General features: G+C 38.8%; 1 protein-coding gene across 9 annotated transcripts in view; it reads left to right on the top strand.

Annotated features, from left to right (window-relative positions):
- LOC144975087 (IQ motif and SEC7 domain-containing protein 1-like) overlaps nt 1–15,000 on the top strand; it is a 301,791-nt gene that overhangs the window by 139,959 nt on the left and 146,832 nt on the right. The window contains exons 1-2 of one of the 9 annotated variants that reach the window (XM_078918807.1): nt 3,057–3,456; nt 5,886–6,109. The exons of the other annotated variants lie outside the window; for them this stretch is intronic. The gene's annotated coding sequence lies outside the window, so the exon portion shown is untranslated. Of the gene's footprint in view, nt 1–3,056; nt 3,457–5,885; nt 6,110–15,000 lie in introns of those variants that run through there. 9 annotated transcript variants of the gene reach the window in all.

The raw sequence follows: 15,000 nt of genomic DNA, 5'->3' as shown, positions 1-15,000 counted from the left end.
GTGGAGTTTCTGGTGCATAATACATAACGTGTTCATATGTAGTGTGTATATTATGAGATATATGTGTGTTTCTGTGTGTATGTGTGTGTGGTAATTTTTGTGTGTATTGCTAAATTAAGGGCGGTCGACCTTTGAATAGAAAATGAATCCGATGTTATTTCAAACGGAATTCAAAGATTTTGAAGTGTGGAGCAATCAATCGTTTTCTCTGTGATATAAATAATAGAAACGCGTGTTGTTTATGTGTGTGTGCATGTGTGTGTGTGTGTGTGTATGTGTGTATATTCAAAGTTGTTGTATACATTTTTGTTTATTACTTTTAGTTGTTTAGAGTGACTTTCTTTTTTTATCAAACGCTTGGGTCACATCATAGAGAATACAGTAGTAGTCTGTGGGTCACATCGTTGACACGATCTGTTCTCTCGGTGGAAAATAGTGGGGGGTTCAGCTATAGCAGGATACATAAGAATAATAATTATGTTTTAAAATTACTGAATGAAAAAAATATAATTGAATTTGGCCATATTATACCTCTCGCCCCTGCTGTAAATGGTTATATTGATAGATAGGCAAATAAATAAACAAATAAATAAATAAATAAATAAATAAAAATATGAATGAATCAATGATAAATAGATTATTTATGAATATTTGAAACATATATAGATGAATGAATGAATGAATGAATGATTGAATGAATGAATGAATAAATGAATGAATGAAAATAATTCATTACATAAATGAATAAAATAAAATAAAGTAAATAAATAGGTAAGTAAATAAATAAATGCATACATTGATGGATGAATGATTGAATGATTGAATGACTGAGTGAATGAATATATGAATAAGTAAAAGTATTAGGAATATAAATTCATTAATAAGTAAATTTATAAATAAATAAACATCAATCAATCAGTCAATCAATCAATCAATGAATCAATCAAGCAACAGGCAGATAACTCGGTGCATATATATTTATATATAATATATCCCATTAATCGAATTGGTATCATTGACCAGACTGCATTACTGCCGTACTCTGGAAAAAACCCATATTTGAAAATTTGACCAGGAAACTTGTCCTTCAAATATCGATCGATTAAAATGAACTCCATTTTGTCTAAAAATCTCAAACTCGTGGTTTCAATGAAGACTAATTGGGGAATGTCCCAGGTTTGGTAGATTTGAACAAGATGTAGGTCATTTTAGTCGATCGGTATTTGATTTGAAAGACAAGTTTTTTGGCCAATTTTTTAAAAAGCGTGTTTATTCATAGGACGGCTGTGTCGTATCCTACAGCTGATAATGTTATTATTATGGCCAGTGTGAAATTTGGAGATTTTCCAATCACTTTTGGACCGGCCTAAATACAGGAGGCGTATTCTTGTAGAGAATGGTGTGATTTCTATTCCGTGGAAATAGAGCTTACCTCGGATTCATTTACTCATTGTGTAGATAAATATCGTGACTCTGGTTTTTTTTTATTGTTGTTGTTGTTGTTGTTGTTGTTCTTTTTGGGTTGTTTTTTCTTTTACCTTTGTGTAGGTGTGCTCGTAATGTTATGCACTTTTTCGTAATGTATGCACACGTGGGTATTTATTCAATCTACCGACCCTCCTGTAAATCAAAATAATGTTCAGAAAGACTGGCCGTTTCGACAGCTCGGAATTAGCGATTTGTCTTTTCTCAGAATCGATTCTATACGACTTTAACCGAAACCGGGAATAATGTATTGACCCGAGAGTCGAAAGACCAAGTAGTAGTCTTCGAAGTCAATACGCTTCAGCAGTCGTGTCGTCTCTTCCCTCGTAATGAATGACGCATGGTAACTTAGTAACTGGCTCTAAACTATCGGAACAATGGCGGACGCCCGAATGAAATATTTCTCCAACGAGCATAAAAGCGTATAAAGAGGGGGAAAAAAAAACATTATAAATCTGATCATGTTTTGACTTTTAGACATTTTGATCACAAGACATATGAAAAGTTCTAGCCAGCATGAAGAATGAAAAGCACCGATTTTCTTTGTTTAGAACCACGATGACCGCCGTTGCTGGGTGGGCTGACATCAGACTATGGAATCCAGTCAGTTGAGGTTGTTAATGAGGTCAATAAATTTGCGGTTTCGGTTTTTTAACTTTCTTTTTGCAAAGTCCCAGGTTTGAGAGTTTTTCCTAGTCGAGGGTCATTAAATGGATCGATATTTGAAGGACGGGTTTTCTGGCCAAATTTGTTAAATATTGCTTTTTCCAGAGTTTGGCTGTTAAAAATGGTTAAAAACGGACGATGTAACGTATCCGTTAAATAACACACACTGTAGAAATGGTTAAATGTCTAGTTTTCAAATAACACACAACGTGTAGAAATGGGACTAAATTGTCTATTCAATAACACAACGTGTAGAAATGGGACGTAAATTGGCTAGTTTCAAATAACAAACAACCGCATGTAGAAATGGGACGTAAATTGTCTGGTTTCAAATAAATAATACACAACGTGTAGAAATGGGACGTAAATTATCTACTTTCAAATAACACTACGTGTAGAAATGGGACGTAAATTAGCTGGTTTCAAATAACACAACGTGTAGAAATGGGACGTAAATTGTCTGGTTTCAAATAACACAACGTGTAGAAATGGGACGTAAATTGTCTAGTTTCAAATAACACTCAACGTGTAGAATTGAGATGTAAATTGATTGGTTTCAAATACGTGTGGAAATGGATGTAAATTGCCTGGTTTCAAATACGGCACACAACGTGTAGAAATGGGACGTAAATGGTCTGATCTCAATTACGTGTAGAAATGGGGCGTTGTGTTTGAGTTGAAAGGTCAAAGTTTAAAATCCGTCAATTCTTTAGAATTGTATATATAATCCCTTTAACACTCTAATGTGTTTTGATATCTGGCACCCGTCCATATTCACTCATCCATCCATCCATTGTGCCCGGCATTTATAGATATTTTGATAGAATTCGTGTGTTTTTGTAATAATAATAGAATGCTATAATGTTGCATTGACATTGAACGTGTTGTCATTCCAGCGAGAGGGAGGAAGATAGAAAGCAACACATTATTATTATTACACAGAATAAATGGGAGAATGAGAGACGATATTATTATTATTATCATCATTTTGTAGACACGTCTAACTAAAATCGCTATGGATTTTGTAGATTATTTGGATTCTGTTCTGTGCTGACCAACGTGCACCTATTAAAAGGTCTGATAACCGAAAGGAAATGATGGTGTTGTTGTGCACAATGGGCTTTCCTTTTGCTTTTGGTTTGAGAGAGATTCCCATTGCAACAATGAGAACAGTACTAATAATTGGGTTACCAGACCTGCAAATAAGTACACGTCGGTTCTGTTCTATTCAATAGTTATTCCGGTGTGAGGATGGGTGATTTCTATTGGTTTGCACTGCGAGTTAATTGCTGATTGTTCTTACTGGTTTGTTTTATTTTAAATTTTATTTTACTAATTTTGTTATTTATATGTTTTTAAAAGTTATTTATGTGTGTGCTTGTGTCTGAGGGGGGGGGGGGGGGGGGGGTAAATTGGTAATATTCTTTCCTGTTTTTTTGTTTTTTTTTTAAGATTTTATTTTTCTTATATTGTTCTGGGTTTTTTTGTTTGTTTGTTTTTATTATTATTATTATTATTATTATTATTATTATTATTATTATTATTATTATTATTATTATTATTATATTATTTTATTATTTATTATTATTATTATTGTTATTATTATTATTATTATTATTTTTTTTAATTTGTATGTCTTTGAGTGTGAGGTGGTGGTGGTCTTGGGTGTGGGGATGGGGGGTAATTTGGGGAAATTAGATTCAGTTCTCTATATTTTTTCATTAATTTATTTGTTGATATTGTCAATAAAACATAGATATTTACTTTTTAAATCTGTCAATTAACGTCAGATAACGGAGTGATGTGATGTAAACAACACGTTTTGTAAACAGATCAACATCAGGCGATTGCTTGTTTACCACAGTCTGTCGGATGACATGACAGAATCTAAGCGTTTCACACAGTACTGCCGTTTTCTGGAGAAAAAAAAAAACATGTTAAAAAAATTGGCCAGAAAACTCGTCCTTCAAATATCGATCGATTTAAATGACCCTCATCTTGGAAAAAAACTCATACCTGGGAATTCACCGAAGTCCCAGGTATGAGTTTTTTTTCCAAGAAAAGGGTCATTTAAATCGATCGATATTTGAAGGACGAGTTTTCTGGCCAAATTTTTAAATATGGACCTTTTCCAAAGTACAAAAGTTAAGACATAAACCGTTTTATGATTTGGTCCGAAAAAGTTTTATTTCGTATTAGTAAATTATATCGATAATCGATTTCAGCAACCTCCCAGCCAGTCATGTTAATTCTTACACCAGAACGTTTCATCGAAGTCAACAATATCACGATACCACTTCAAAGAAGTAGATATCGGATTTAAAGAATATTTTTAAAGAAGTAAAAAAAAAAGAAATATCGATATGTGTAATCGATTTATTTAAAGAAGTAATACATGTCATCGTCTTCTGACAAAATGTAAAGCAGTGTTTTATCGATATGATTTATTTTCATTCAGACAGTATTTTTTAATATAGTCATTAACATATCGTGATAAATATCGATTTTAGCCCATGTGATATTTTATAACATCTTTCATTACTCTGCAATGTGTCGATACTTGCTTTTCGTGTTGATTTTATAGTGTGTGAAACTTGTTCTCTTACAATAATAATACGTGAACTTGTTCAATTGTTTTTTGGCTGCCCAATGATGATGATGATGATGATGATGATGATGATGATGATGATGATGATGATGATGATGATAATAATGATAATGATAATGATAATGATAATGATAATGATAATAATAATAATAATAATAATTATTATTATTATTATTATTATTATTATTATGATAATGATAATGATATAATAATAATAATAATAATAATAATAATAATAATAATAATAATAATAATAATAATAATAATAATAATAATAATAATAATAATAATAATGATAACTAAAATCGTAAATAGTGATGTGACATCAACAGCAATCAACCGTTGATCTCGTGTGTGTGTGTGTGTGTGTGTGTGTGTGTGTGTGTGTGTGTGTATGTGTGTGCGCGCGCGCGTGTATGTATTTTGTGCAAGTGGTTTGTAGACTTATAATCTGATGCAGTGAGTGTTGTGTAGTTATTAATGAATGTCGGGAATGTAGAAAATTATACTGGCCCCACTTCTTTGGCTGGCAAAAAAAAAACACTACAAAAACAACACCAAATACAAGTACGATTCTGCCGTGTTCCGATGACAAAAATCGCACATTATTATTTATATATTTAAGATTTTGGCCAGAAAACTCGACCTTCAAATATTCTGATCGATTCAAATATCCCTAATTTTGCCTTTACCTCTCTCCTTATCGACTCTTTTCACGATTATCCACCAAACATCAACCCCACCTAACATATAAATGGATTTTTAAGCCTTAACTCAAAAGAAATCAATGCATGTACATCGCAGAATTAAGTTCTCATAAATGTAATTTTTAAGATATTCAAATTTTGTGATTACAAAAGAAAATTGAATGTTGGTTGAATCGTAACCAATGTGACAATTTTCCTGTAGATGGTAAGAAGAGGGTTAAGAAAAACAAACAAACAAACCTCTCCTGAAACCCCACTTAAGGTTTTAGGGAAGCTCCAGGTTTTGTTTCGACAAGGTTAGGGTCGTTTTAATCGATAGATATTTGAAAGAAGGACGGGTTTTCTGGTCAAATTTTTAGATATGCGTGTATTTTAAATTTTATTTTATATTTTTGTTCGTTTGTTTGTTTGTTGGAAAGGGGATCAAAGAAGGGGCAGAATTGCATAGTGGTGTAGAGTTTTATCCGACGAGAGTTAAATTAAATGTGTATTGTTTATCATGGTAAGAGCAATTTAACTGACGAGACACCGGAAGGAGTAGTGTGTTGTGTGTAGTGTTTAGTGTGTAGCCTAGTTATTGATGTGTCACAAGGATGAATTCTATGTTGGCTTCAACTCTCTTGGAGTGTACCAGACTCGTCCTGTAAGTGTTCTTCTTTTCTCTCCCTTGAAAATAATGCCTTAATCAATCAACGTGAACATACTATATAAAGGTCTGATAGCCGGACACTATTATGGGGCTCGTTTTCACATTTGTTGTAATGGACAAGACAATGTTTTGTGTTGGTTTGAGAGTGTTTCCATTACAATAATGAGTTTTCATGATAATTTGGGTTATCAGACCTGAAAATTAGTACACACGTCGACTTTGATTTATTTTGTTATATTATGATAGAAGATATAATATATATATATATATATATATATATATATATATATATATATATATATATATATATATATATATATTATAAAAGGAGTTTTTTAAATAAAATATTTCAGGTATAATTATGATCGACTTCTACAATATTGTTTCGAGCATTCGCTCTCATCAGGAAGTGAAATCCGACGATATTTAAATTGGTATTGTTTATTGTGGTCGGTAAGCAATTTAGCAGATGAGACACCGGAAGGGTGTGTGCAGTGCGGATCCTGCTCACTTCCTGATGCTCGAAACAATATTGCAGAAGTTGATCATAATTATACTTGAAATATGTTATATATATAATATATAGAGATATAAATAAATAAATAAATTGATAAATACATTTTAAAGATGAATAAATAAACGAATATAAAATAATAAATTAATAAATAAATGAATTGATAAATAAATGAATGAATGATTAAACACAAGTGAAGAATGAATGAAGGAAACTTGAGTGACTGAATATAAATGAATAAGAATTTTTACACACATTTCTGGAGCGTGCTCATGTTTTCTTGGTTTATATATATATATTTCACACTCTCACACTTTATACATCGTTGTCCCTTTGGCAGCCAAAGCGTTTAAATGAAGGTGAAGCCTTCATTTTAAGATAACCCATTTAATTTGTGTTATTTATTTTCACAAATTGCGATTGTTATAGCTTGTTATTGTTAAGCTGCTTCTCCTCCATACAAAATGTAGATATGCCTGTAAGCAACGTTCTTCTTTGTAGTTCATTTCATCTTCTCGTTAGCACGATCTTCTAGCATTTTTTTCAAGGCAATTTTGGCGCATCTAATCGTGTCGTATCCCGATTGAATAAAGGTCCCATTATCACCTTCTCCCCTCCTGGACCTTCCCGAAACTAGGAGCTAGGAGCTAGATACAGGCGGTGTTTTTTGTTGTTGTACTGACGTAATAGGACATCATAGGAAATTATTCATGCTTTTTTTTTTTCTTTCTTTTTTTTTTTTTTAGCGGCTAGTAAATAAGTGGCAAGTCGTTTGAACCCGTTGAACACTTGTTTTTGGGGTTTTTTTCTTCCTAGTTTTAAAACCCGTCTATTCGTCCGTCCGTTTGTCCAGCCACTTGTCCATCCATCCGTCTGTGCGTTCGCCTGTCCGCCGGTCGGTCCGTCCATCCATCCCTTTCCCATCCATCCATACATCCTTCCTTCCATCCATCCATCCATCCATCCGTCCGTCCGTGCGTTCGCCTGTCCCTCATTCCATCCATCCATCCATCAATCAATCCTTCCACCCATCCATCCATCCATCCATCCATCAATCCATCCATCCATGCGTTCGCCTGTCCCTCGGTCCATCCATCCATCCATCCATGCGTTCGCCTGTCCCTCGGTCCATCCATCCATCCATCTATCTATCCACCTTTCCATCCATCAATCAACCCTTCCTTCCATCCAGCCCTAACTCCATCCATCCATTCATCCATCGGTCCGCCCGTCCTTCCATCCGTTCGTCGTCCATCTACCCACCCACTCACAACCCACGCACCCACCCACCAATCCATCTATTCGCAGATCTGCCTACTTGAAAATCTGAATATTCGTGATAATTATAAGATACAAATTCTAGTCATTATAGCTAACTCTAAAAATCAACAATTTATCCTCATAAGGATTTAATAACACCTCAAAATCATTAAAATGATATAGTCTGGCATCCACTTTCATTTTCAATGAGTTTTAATGACATAGAGACGCTCATGAAGTTCTGAAATCGGAGCCAAAATTTCGTAGTTCTACGAATTTTTTTGTAATAGTAGGCAGGTCTGCATTCGTCTACATCTCTCAATATTTCTCTCATTCATTCAACATATCTCTCATTCATTCAATATTTCTGTCATTCAATCAATATTCTTCTCATTCATTCAATATTTCTCTCATTCATTCAATATTTCTGTCATTCATTCAATATTTCTCTCATTCGTGGACTCCCTTCCTCTCTCTCCCCCGCTTCTCTCTCTCTCTCTCTCTCTCTCTCTCTCTCTCTCTCTCTCTCTCTCTCCTCTCTCTCTCTCTCTCTCCCCTCTCTCTCCGCCCCCCTCTCTCTCCGCCCCCCTCTCTCTCCTCCCCCTCTCCCCCTCCCCCTCCCCCCTCCTCCTCCTACTTTCTAAACTCGTGACCAATAAATTTATTTAATCTACACATCGCCGGCTGTTTGTGATATTTTAATTCTTGATGTCGTTTTTATCGCCAGTGTCACATTTCGGTATTAATGAATTTATGTGTGGGTGTGCGCTTCTTTATTTGTATAATACACACATATGTGCGTGAAGGCGCGCTCGCGCGCGCGTGTGTGTGTGTTCTCTCGTCTTTCTGTTTTGACACTGGACATAAACAAACGAGACAAACACACCACGAAAGGACCACTTCTCCAGTCAGACAGGTAATCTGACACACTGACAGGACCCCCTCCCCTCCCAGCGACCAGACAACACGACAAGACAGACAGACAGACATGTGATGTATAGTACAGGCTACTTGTCACAACAAACAACACTGGCTATTTATGCAATGCGTTCAGGTAAAATACTCACAACATCCGCCAGTCGGATTTACCCCCCCCCCCAACCCAACAAAACTACGTGTAACCTTGAACGTGTAAACTCTGATTGATCCTTTAGTGAGAGCAAATCACTGACAGGCTGTCTAAAAGTAAGAATAGAGAACTGATTGACGTCAACTTCGTTCCTTCTATATACACGTGAAATGATTAAAAATAGAAGTGAAACTTCCTCATTTTCATTTCTTTCAGAATGAGGGAAGGTTGAATTGAGCGAGTCAGCGTTTTGTTATTGTATATTACAGGCTACTTGTCACAACGAACAACACGCTTTATTGTTGCTATGCGTTTAGGTAAAATACTCGCACCGTCCGCCAATCGGATATAACTTACCCACACAAAAAACTATGTGTAAGTGTAAGTAACCATGAACCAACCGGTTTGGGTGGTTAGTTCTTACCACAGAGTTTTAATATATACATTAAGGTAGACTTCTTTGGTTATTACACTACTCTATCTATGAGGCTATCATTAAAAAAAGAATTAAAAAATTATGTGTTGGTGCGATTCATTTCTGTCGCCTTCGTTAAACTGAATGAAACGGTTCAGTCGTTACCAATATTTAATGGTTAAACTGAATGAAAAGGTTCTTTCGCTAACAATATTTAATGGTTATTCCCCTTTGACCGATTGGTAGAAAACGGTAAGGGCTGCCTGAAGCCGGTGATCGTAAAATACTAACGAAAGAGTGAAAATGGAAAGGCTTCGTATGGGAACAAAACAGACAATGGACGTTTCGGGTACAAACCCTTCGTCAGCACAACAATACACAAATAAACGTGGAAAACAAATAAAATATAATGAAAAATAACTTGTATCGTCTGTACTCAATGGTGGTTGCAGTATGAATGAAATGTTAGCGTGGCGTGGGTAGAGGATAGGGTGCCCCAGGGGGGTGATCTAATTGATAAGCAAAGGTCAGCGTCAGGGAACAGAACCTTCCAGACTATAATGGAAGATAAAAGACATATTGGTAGTAGTAGTAGTAGTAGTAGTAGTAGTAGTAGTAGTAGTAGTAGTAGTAGTAGTAGTAGTAGTAGTAGTAGTAGTAGTAGTAGTAGTAGTAGTAGAACGCTGTAGTGGAACAGTAGGGGGGGGGATGGGGTGGAGGGGGCGAGGTGAAAGGGTCACGGCGGAGGGGGGGGGGGGGGTTTGTTGGATGAGCGAAGGTCGAATCTTCGCGAAGGAACGATGCGATAGTAAAGTGGAATACACCAATAAATAGATAGATGGATAGGCAGATAGATAGGTAGATGGTCAGAAAAGAGGGGAGAGAGAAGGGGGGGAGAGAGAGAGAGAGAGAGAGAGAGAGAGAGAGAGAGAGAGAGAGAGAGAGAGAGAGAGAGAGAGAGATTAATAAAAGAAAAAAAAAATTTTAAATAAAAAAAAAATAAATAAATAAATAAAAAAATAAAAAAAAAGGGGGGGGGGGGCGGGGGGGGGGGGGTTTGGTTTGAGGCGGACCGGTAGAGAGGGGGAATCAGAGAGAGAGAGAGAGGGGGGGGGGAGGGAGAAAGAAGGAGGGGGGGGGACAAAGAAAGAAAGAAAGAAAGAGAGAGAGAGAGAGAGAGAGAGAGAGAGAGAGAGAGAGAGAGAGAGAGAGAGAGAGAGAAGAAGGGTGGAGGGGAGGTGAGAGAGGGCGAGTAAACAGCCGAGTGATAGCTGGGTCTATATGTATATTAATGGATGAAAAAGTGGATGATTGGACACAATGAGAGAGAGCTAGGAAGGTAGATGACTATGAATCGGTGGATAATCAGTAGATAGATAGCTAGCTAGCTAGCTAGATAGATAGATAGATAGATAGATAGATAGATAGATAGATAGATAGATAGATAGATAGATAGATAGATAGATAGATAGATAGATAGATATAGATAGGTAGGTAGGTAGAGTTGTACTTTTAGTAGTATGAACAGTAGTAGTAGTAGTCGTAGTAGTAGTAGTAGTAGTAGTAGTAGTAGTAGTAGTAGTAGTAGTAGTAGTAGTAGTAGTAGTAGCAGTAGTAGTAGTAGTAGTAGTAGTAGCAGTAGTAGTAGTAGTAGTAGTAGTAGTAGTAGTAGCAGTAGTAGTAATAGTAGTAGTAGTAGAAGTAGTAGTAGTAGCAGCAGCAGTAGCTGTAGTGGCAGAAGTGAGAGCAGCAGTGGTGATGAATATGGGTGACGTTGACATCTAGTGGTGGTCAATCCTGGTGTTGAGTCCGCGTGGAGTCAGCGTTCCCAACAACTTGATCAGGTGAGTTTCCCTACGTCGACGGGCGGAAGTGTCCGAATGGCAAAAACTGAGCACACACACACGCACACACTGTACATCGCAGTGGTCTGGCAGATTGAAGTGTCTGGCCACTGCTGTGTCTGCACAGTTCGATATGTCACGCAAGTGCTGCACGAATCTGTCACCCAGCCTCTTTCCGGTCTCACCAACGTAAGCAATCCCACACAGGGAGCACGTAATCGCATAGACTAGATTACGGTCAGTGCAAGTAAACGGCCGCCTGATGTCCCAAATCTTGTCTGGAAAGCTGACTCTGTCATACTCCCACAGGTGCCCACACGTCTTGCATCGGGGTCGCATACACGAACTGGCTTTAGGTCCATCCCTAGGTATGGGTTCCAGGCGGCTTCTGACAAGGAGGTCCCTCAGGTTACGATCCCGTCGATATGCTACCAACGGGGGTTCTGAGAAAACTCTGTTGGTGTCTTCGCCCGCCTGGAGGATCCCAAAGTTCTGCAATAGGATGTTCCTCACTTGATCGGCATGGGGGTGATGCATGAGGACTAAAATGGGACGCTGTGTCTCCTGCTTCCTGGCATTGCGAGGCCTCATTGCTGCTTCTCTCGACACGAGGCTGGCTTTCCGGACAGCCTTAAGCAAAACCCTTTCGGGATATTCCCGTGCCCTAAAAAAATCGAGCATGCGATCACGTTGAAGCGCAAATTCATCATCTTCCAGACAGAGTCTCCGCAAGCGGAGTATCTGACTGAATGGGATGGAGTCTTTGCACTTCACCGGATGGGATGACCGATAGAGCAGGTAGCTGTGACTGTCCGTTTCCTTGTAGTGTACAGTGGTCCGTACTCCCGTGCTGGTCAATACAGCCTTGATGTCCAAAAAGTTCACCTCAGAGGTTGAAATCTCATAAGTGTACTCTATGGACGGGTGGAAAGAGTCCATCGCTAGGATGAACCCTTTCAACTGGCTGTGGGTCAATGACGTAATGCCGAAACAGTCGTCAATGTACCTTTTGAACAACTCGGGGGCAGGTCCACTGTACTGATGGAAGAAGGTTTCCTCAAGGTAGCCCATGAAGAGGTTAGCATATGAGGGACCCATCTTGGTGCCCATCGCAACACCTGAGATCTGATGGAAAAATACATCATTGAACTCAAAAGTGTTGAGTGTGAGCACAAGTTCGGTGAGCCTCACAATGCTGTTGCTGGAAATCCCTGGTAATGGATGGCGGTCGACGAAATGCCTGATGGCACGCAGTCCGTCAGGATGCGGTATGGATGTGTACAGTGCCTTCACATCCATGGTGAAAATTAGCCGTGGACGTTCATCCTGGAATCGAATTTCGTCAATGACACCAAGAGCATGGTTAGTGTCCTTGATATACGATGGCAGGGTGGGAACTATACGTTGAAATACCGCATCGAGGAACTGCGATACCTTCTCAGTGGGGCACGAGATAGCCGACACAATCGGCCTTCCAGGTGGAGTGTCAGACAATTCCCGGATCTTGTGTATCTTAGGGAGCATGTAAAAACATGGATTACCTAGGTCGCTGGGGTCGTGTTTAAGGACCTCTGCTCTACTAGGTAATTCTCCCTGCGATATCAAAGACTGGATTGTCTGGTGGACTCTGGTGTTGTTAGCAAGTGTTGGGTCCGAAGTCACTTTCTCATAAAATATCTGGTCACTCAATTGCCTGTGGCCCTCAGCTCTATAGAGCTCAGCGTCCCAAACAACTACGGCCCCTCCTTTATCAGCCGCTTTGATCACTATATCACGACGTGATCTAAGTGATCGTACGGCAGCCCATTCAAGACGGGTGAGGTTAGACCTCTTGATAGGTGTGGGTCGTAGTGCCTCTATCTGTCTAAGACAAGTCTGGATAAACAGGTCGAGTGTAGGGGACTTGCCAGGACTAGGAGTCCAGTTTCTTTTACGTCGTGAGAAAGCGGCAAACGGATCCTCAGGGTCACGGTCATAGTCATGGTCACGTTCATTGTCTTTGAAGTGATACTTCAAGCGTAAAATACGCATGAAGCGACGTACATCCGACTCAATGCGGGACTGGTCGGACGTTCTTCGCAGTGGGATGAACTTGAGACCTTTCCTTAAGACCGATTCCTCTGCACTGCTCAACTGGATGGTCGGGGGGACAGAAACCACCAGCCGGTGGTTGTTGTGGTTCCTACTGGAGGGGATAGCTCCAACATTATCCATCACGTGGGTGGGTTCGCTGGTGGGTGGGGTGAATTGATCGCTTCCAGACTGGTCCCCGGCTGTTGGAGGGACTCCCAAACCACCAATGGTGACTGGCTGGTTATGGGTGCCATTAAGAGCAGTGGGGCCAGAGGAAGGTTCAGTGGGTGAATCCACCGATGGGTGTGTTGCCGAATGAGAAGGGAGGTTATCGTCAAGATGTGTAATTCTGTTAGGAAAGAGAGCATCTAATTTACTGGTTTTGACATAATTTAAGCATGCATGGTAATGTTGATTACATAGATGTATGAATAACCTAATGGCTTTGTAAAGTAAATGATTATGATAAGTACGATGCCTCAAGCATGCGGAGGATGTGTCGATGGTGTGTGTTAATTTGGATATCTGTTTGCGAAGGATTAAGTCGTTGTATGGCACACTTGGATTCTAATTCCAGAAACTGGGAGAACTGGGATGAGGTTAGAGAGCCTAAAGAAGGGTGGAAATGTGAAACGAATCCTTTAGGGGCCGTGCGTTTCCTAAGGCAGTACATTAAGAAATTCAAGTGGCTGCTAGCTCGAGTTTTATAGAGGGTGGCGTGGGCGAGAGTGTAGCCTACTTGAGATAGGTGGATAGGGAAAGAGGAAAGAAACGTACGAATGTCCCGTAAGGAAGAGCGCAAGAGTTGCTTGGGAGATGTATGAGGCATGGTGAAAATAGGGAAAGAGGGCGAAAGGCTAAAAGGATGAGTAAGGTAATCAATAAGTATAGGTAAACTGGAGAGGCGAGTGAATGAGAGAAAGGAAGGGAGGGATAGACTGTGGTAAGAGAGAGGTAGTGGTTGAAAACGTGGGTGTGGTGAAAAATAATGCTGAGATGTAAATGATAAGGAAAGGGGGGGGGGGGGGGGGGTAGTGTGCTAAAAGAGGTAGACTGGTAGGGGAGAAGAGTGTAAATAAATATATAAATATGAGAGTAATGAAAAGGTGATGATAGTGCAATGTTGGATAAAACTAGAGTGAGAAACTGAAAAGTATATTAAAAAATGCAACATATAGCAGTACAAATAAAACAGAAATAAACACTATACCTACGTAAAGTACTAGGTAACACTGATGGGGACGGTCCAAAAACACGGTATGGCAGCAGAAGTATAATTCAAGTGAATCAACGAAAAAACTCAAATGAATCAAAACGGAAAAGTAGAAAACGGTAAGGGCTGCCTGAAGCCGGTGATCGTAAAATACTAACGAAAGAGTGAAAATGGAAAGGCTTCGTATGGGAACAAAACAGACAATGGACGTTTCGGGTACAAACCCTTCGTCAGCACAACAATACACAAATAAACGTGGAAAACAAATAAAATATAATGAAAAATAACTTGTATCGTCTGTACTCAATGGTGGTTGCAGTATGAATGAAATGTTAGCGTGGCGTGGGTAGAGGATAGGGTGCCCCAGGGGGGTGATCTAATTGATAAGCAAAGGTCAGCGTCAGGGAACAACAAGATATGAAGTGAGTAGAAAAGTGCCAGAAGACAATAGAGAATAAATTTTTTTTTTTTTTCGCGGCGGTGGTGGGGTTTGAACC

Source organism: Berghia stephanieae, chromosome 6 (assembly GCF_034508935.2).
Source record: "Berghia stephanieae isolate SIO BIC M18660-M18661 chromosome 6, UCSD_Bste_1.3, whole genome shotgun sequence".
In the NCBI taxonomy this organism is placed as follows: Eukaryota; Metazoa; Mollusca; class Gastropoda; order Nudibranchia; family Aeolidiidae; genus Berghia; species Berghia stephanieae.
The sequence above is the reverse complement of the archived record's forward strand: the minus strand, read 5'-3'. Positions and strand labels throughout refer to the sequence as shown.